This window comes from Palaemon carinicauda, chromosome 16 (genome assembly GCF_036898095.1).
Source record: "Palaemon carinicauda isolate YSFRI2023 chromosome 16, ASM3689809v2, whole genome shotgun sequence".
Classification (NCBI taxonomy): domain Eukaryota; kingdom Metazoa; phylum Arthropoda; class Malacostraca; order Decapoda; family Palaemonidae; genus Palaemon; species Palaemon carinicauda.
Window position 1 is genome coordinate 104393847 of NC_090740.1, and position 6900 is coordinate 104400746.

Here is a 6900-nt window from a genome sequence, read left to right on the forward strand (position 1 = left end):
ACCTACTTACAGGGAGACAAGATGAGACACAGCTGCTTATGAAGAAGCAGGGTTCATAGCTGGTTACAGAGAGGCAGGATAAGTCACAGCTGTTTACAGAAAAGCAGGATGAGTCACAGCTCCTAACGGAGAGCAAAGATGATTCACAGCTTCTCATGGGCAGGCTTACAGAGAGGGACCATGAGTTACAGCTGCTTATTGTGAGGCTAAATAAGTCACTGCTTCTCGTTGAGAGGCAGGATGAATCACAGCTGTTTATGGAAGAAGCAGGATGAATCACAGCTGTTTATGGAAGAGGCAGGATGAGTCACAGCTGATTTCAGAGAGGCAGGATGAGTCACAGCTACACACAGAGAGGCAAGATAAGTCACAGGGGCTTTTGGAGAGACATGATGAGTCACTACTGCATACAGAGAGGTACGGTGGGTCACAGCTGCTTACGGAGAGTAATGGGGAGTTGAAGGCAAGCGTAGGGAATCACTGGCAGGTGGGAAGTCGAGGGCAGGTGAGAAGATTTGCACACACTATTCAATCAAACGCACATAGCCTGAAATTCGTAACAGCCAGCTAAACCTAAATCCAGTAAAAATTAATCCAAGCTAAAATGAGGGAGAATTAGTGGCCACAAGTTTTACCTGCACTCCTTACTTGGAAGACAGCCCTTTTCCTCAAATGGCTGTCCCAGCTTGTTTGATTAGATTGCCGTTGACAGAATATTTTGTATAGTTTGCACCCTATACTGGACCACCCCTGGAATCCTCACTTTTGGGAGATGTGCAGGATTCAGATGATTTTTTTTAATCTGCAATGCAGTTTAAACTGACCTGGAAGGCCAGTTAGCCTGTAAATGTGAACTTTCCAATGATAATCTGCCAAAGAATTTTGATTCTCACCTTAGCTTCTATAGCATAAATTCCACTTTTTCCACTTCATGGTGAAATTCGTGGTACAGTCCTAATGAATGAATATTAGATATCATATTGTTGTCTAAGTGTCTCGAAATTGGTGAGTGAGAACATGAAAAATTCCTCTGATGTTGTATTCGATGTCACAAGAGAGAGAGAGAGAGAGAGAGAGAGAGAGAGAGAGAGATATATATATATATATATATATATATATATATATAGAGAGAGAGAGAGAGAGAGAGAGAGAGAGAGAGAGAGAGAGAGAGAGAGAGAGAGAGAGAGAGAGAGAGAGAGAGCGAGAGAGAGAGAGAGAGAGAGAGAGAGAGAGAGAGAGAGAGAGAGAGAGAGAGAGAGAGAGAGAGAGAGAGAGAGAGAGAGCCATTCCAAGAATCGTGCCCAAGAAACTAAGAATATCGTAATGAAAATCTGATATCTTATTACTTGTCAGTCCTCGATTATCACTTTCCAATAATTTACAACATTTCTTTAGAAGATTACATTTTTAACATTATTTTCCTTCCACCAGATCCCCAAAAGGACACTTATAAGAGGCTATCATCATCGCTCACTACCCTCTCAATATGGTTCTTGTTCTTTTCAGATGAGATGTTTCGAACCGTCAAATATATATTTTTATATATTTCTTTATCTCCGTTCTTCTGGATAGAAGCGCAGTGTTCTTATGGAGGATAGTCAGAGTTTATTTCAACGAATAGTATAAAAAGTTCAATCTCTTTTAATTAAGGTAACATATTATTCTGTGAAATTTTATTCAGCTATCTTTAGAATGACAAAAAAAAGATGACTTTAATATTACGTATATACTTATGTCTGTAGGCATTGGAAGTTATATATATATATATATATATATATATATATATATATATATATATATATATATATATATATATATATATATATATATATAATATATATATATACATATATATATATATATATATATAAATATATATATATATATATATATACATATATATATATATATATATATATATATATATATATATATATATATATATATATATATATATATATATATATATATGAGAGAGAGAGAGAGAGAGAGAGAGAGAGAGAGAGAGAGAGAGAGAGAGAGAGAGAGAGAGAGAGAGAGAGAGAGAATTGTAATATAATCACATTGGCCCAAAATATTGAAGAAAAGTTCTATAACTTACAGATTAAACAATGAACACTTTGAGTCTCATGATAACCCGCAAAGGGATTTAAACTTACGCAAAGATTATGACTTTTTTTTTATTTGCATATGTTTTTGATACTTTAATCGCTTAATGAGATAAGAACTCTCAAGAGAAAAGGGGGGAAGTTCGTTAGCTTTCTCGTTTCGAACTTAATCCTGCTCAAAACAAAACCAGGTTTCAATTAAATATAGCCAATCCAGATTACGAATCCATCACAGATAAATCTGCCACCCTTGTCTCTCTGTTACTATTGCTTTACAGTAAAATCTCTCTCTCTCTCTCTCTCTCTCTCTCTCTCTCTCTCTCTCTCTCTCTCTCTCTCATTACGTTCCATCTGTCTTCTAATGTATTGTCTAGTGTATAGGATGAATAAAATTCTAACTTTCATGTTAGTCATTTCACAATTTTTTACTTCCTATCTCGACCCGGATTCCTATATTCACGAAATTCATGCTTATTACCTCTGCCAACGAAGTTTGAAGGAGGTTAGGTTTTATCCACTGCTTGTGTGTTTATGTTTCTTTGTTTGTTGGTTTTTGTGTGTTTGTTTGTTTGTGATCACCTCCCTGGCCACAATTTGAATCGTAATGTAACCTGCAGGGATTAACTGTTTTGCAAAAAGCTGGACATGGTTAAAATTTGGAAGGTCAAGGGCAAAGGTCAAGGTCACGGTGAAGAAAAATATTTAAGTCATGTAATCAGCCATAAGTTTTGACATCGTTGTCACAAATATTTCTAGCTTGGTTCATATTTGGGTGTAGGAAAATCCACGTTAATTATTACATGTTAAGGTCAAAGGTCAAGGTCGAGTCTAAAATGAAGGTCAAGCAAAAGGTCAAATTCCAGTCATCAACCATACGGTAACAATTTTAATCGTAAATTGATGAACTTGCAGAGATTTTAAACTTTTATGTAAAGACCTTTGAATGATTAAATTTTGAAGGTCTCAGGTCAATGTTACGGATGAGCAAAACATCCAAAATTAGTCCAAAAGGTCATGGAATAAACTACCCTGGCGGAGGTTTGCCCTCTACTGAGTGCCCATCTAGTTTCTTTTTAGCCCTTTCGCAATTAAAGAACTAAAATGAGAAACAGATGTTTAAGCAAAAATCAGAATCTATTTATTGCTAGGTAACCTTGATTTGGATAAAATTTTATTTTGTTCATTATTCTCTGTAGAGTTAACAGGATTTCACTGTTCACTTTATGTTGTTCGTGAGGGCCCTAACAGTAAAATCACCTCCGCTATATCTCATAGAGTCTTTGATCACTACCGAATTGCCTTAACCTCTTTTGGTTCTGCAATACTTTTAGACAAGAAAAGGTCAAATATTTTAGAGGCACATATATTACAGTTGAATCACCAAGATCATTGAGAAATGGCAGCAGAAATAAAAAAAAAAAAAAAAAAAAAAAAACAAAGGAAAATAGGAAGATGAAGTTTCATCATGATCTTTTTCTAACGTTATCCCCAACAAGAGGAACTGGCCAAAAGGAGATTTTTTTTTTTTCTCATTCAAAAACTATCCATCTATCCAACTATATAAAATTCCTCCCAACGCCTCTCTTTGTAAGTAAGTCTTCTGATGATCAGAAGATCCAAGAGAATAGTGACCCTGATGTTGTGAAAGGCTAATCGTAAACAATCATATTGCATTGCATCAACAGAAATGAGAAAGTCCATGCACAATCTCTTTCCTGTCCATGCCCAATGATTGTTTTTTGGGGGGGTCTGCTAGGTAACAATAAGAAAGCGCGAAGGAAGTGGCTATTGTTATATTGAAAGGGGAAAATCACCTTAGGACTGAAAGAAATTCTCAAGTAATTCTCTTTTGGGGAGAAATTCCAAGAATGAAGAAGTAAATCAAGGTTAATGGGCCTTTTCATGGGTATGAGAGAAATTTCATATGGCGTAGTTGCTGTCAGTCAGCGTCTCTCTCTCTCTCTCTCTCTCTCTCTCTCTCCTCTCTCTCTCTCTCTCTCTCTCTCTCTCTATATATATATATATATATATATATATACATACATATACATATACATATGTACTGTATATATATATATATATATATATATATATATATATATATATATATATATATATATATATATATATACATATATATATATATATATATATATATATATATATATATATATATATCTATATATGTATTTATATATATATATATATATATATATATATATATATATATATATATATATATATATATATATATATATATAGTACTTGAGAATGAAAGAATTTTCTTTTGAATTTCCAAAAGTAGTAGTATTTTTTCTTGCTCCTCTTTTGAGTCTGTCAATATTATGCATAATGCAAATAGCTACATATCCATATTATTTAAGGAATTTACAGATAGATGCAAAGTTATAATCTTTATTCATTCCAGGAATCCAGAAAACGTTATCTCACACAAAATTAGAATTCTGGAATTATGCATAGCCATTCCAGGTATATTCCTTTACAAAGTTTGTTTGACTACAAACTTGTAGCTATTACCTTTGATGTCAAATCCTGTTCCCTTTACGATTACTCATAGCTGTTAAGGATTCATTGACGGATGGTTGATTTCCTTCTTGCTCGAGATGTTATTTATGAAATTGGAATTATATGTCCGTTCAGGTTTTGTAGTCCAGACTATTTGAAGGGGTTCAAATTCAGTAACTTATTATTGAAATTTCTACAGTTTATTTCGCAGTTGTGGAGGGTTATTTATTTATTTATTTTTTCTTTTGTGTTCGCCAAATCCAGAGAGAGAGAGAGAGAGGAGAGAGAGAGAGAGAGAGAGAGAGAGAGAGAGAGAGAGAGAGAGAGAGAGAGAGAGAGAGAGAGAGAGTGTGTGTCAGCGAGCGAGAGGTAATTAGTGTTTTGATTGTTTGTTGTGAGAAAGACTGTTGGTATAACTGAGATTGTTTGTGTATGTTTTTAGATAGGTTATGACAAGGGTGCATGTCTTCGGCAAATGATCATTTTGATTTGACTGCAGCTAGAGGCAGTTGTGTGCTTTGATGCTGGATTATTATTATTTTTATCATCATGGAAGTGATTATTGATTTCTAAAGCCGTAATCACTCCTTTGGAAGGTTACCTTCAGTGATTATTGGCCAATTATTGCGGACCTGGACTACGATTATGATAATGATTTGCTTGCTATGAACGATTTTATTGATTTTGATGGCATAATGACCCAACCCGTCTGAAAGTGTTTCCGTTTGATTATTGATGATAAAGATTACGATGATGATGATGACTATGATTAACTGGCTCGGTATAGGAAGTGAGTGTGTGGTAGAGTTTAACTCAGGTTCTACTGTTTACCACTGAAGTTGTGGTAGTGGGCTGTGAAGGTCTGTTGGGCCTTGTATGGACGCCGGTGTCCACACACAATCATACATACTGTATATATATCCAAACATGACTGTGATTTTTATTTTAGTTTTACGTAGTTTTTGGTACTGTTTGTGAACTGTGTTGGTGTTGGGTTTTGAGAGTTTTTTTTTTTTAGTATTGGCGACGGTGTCTGTGCTCACACATGTATCTACAGTATATTTTGTTTTGAAGATTTACGTTAGGGTGATTTGTTTGTCTGTGCTTAGTATTAAGGTTTTACTATTGATATTTTTTTTTGTTATTTGAATGTTTTTTTTTTTTATTAAGTGATTGTATTAGTTAGTAAGACATATAGTTTTAAGGTTATGTTTTGTTTTTGTTTCCCTTCAGTCTAAGAGTCCAGTTTATGATACTGGAAGGGGAAAGTTTGTGTTGAGGAGACAATTGTCTGTTAGTGATCAATGGTGTAGGGGTCGCTTTTGTGTGCATCCCGCCATATTATTTTGACGCCCGAACATAGACTGCCGAGGTGGGATTGATAGCCGGACTCTCAGACAAAGGACTAATAAGAAATTAGATTTAAGAATGAAAAAAAAACTGAAGAACAATTAAGAGTTTTAAGGGAGGAATTGCGGCTCAATAAGGAGCGTGAAGAGAAATTAATGTTAAAGAATGCGAGGTTGAGTTGTGAGAATGAGGAGATGCAAAAGGAACTGAAAGTGCTTAAGGGAACTCTAGAGAGATTGGAGGAGGGTGTTGAGACGAAGATGCGAGAGAATGAAGAACGAATGGAGAAACGAATGGAAGCTATAATGGGGAAAGTAATGCGAATGATGAAGACTTCCTTGGGTAAAGGTGCAGTCGGAGGAGTGGCTAATGCTTCAGGTGATGGTTGATAGTGGATGAGAAGGATAAAGTAAGTGATAATGCATAAGGTAATGATAGTGAGATTGAAGATAAAGGAATTAGGCATAGTAAGGATGAACAGAAATGTGATAGGATGAATAAGAAAGATAAAAGTAATGTGAGGAGGGAGAAGAAGAAAGGTCAGGATAAGAGTGTGGAAGATCATGAATGGGAAAAGTGGTAAGTAAGAAAAAGGGTAAGAAGGGAATGGTTAAAGATAGGAATTTAAGTGTTAAATTGGATTCATTATATTCGAATAAGGAAGAAGGAAACAAGAAGATATTAGGCAGTGAAGATTGTAATGAGAATGAAGATGGGAAAGTATGTAAGACAGTGTTTATGAGAGAGGTACCGAGGTCTGAAAGGTTTAATGAACATAGCAGTAGGGATGTGTATGACTTTTTAGGGATTATGAAGGGTTCTACCAGGCTAAGTAAGGTGATAGTAAGAGAGTTTGGGCTAGGGAGTTAGGAGAATATTTGACAGGATATTAGTTGACGATGTATAGTTTGATAAT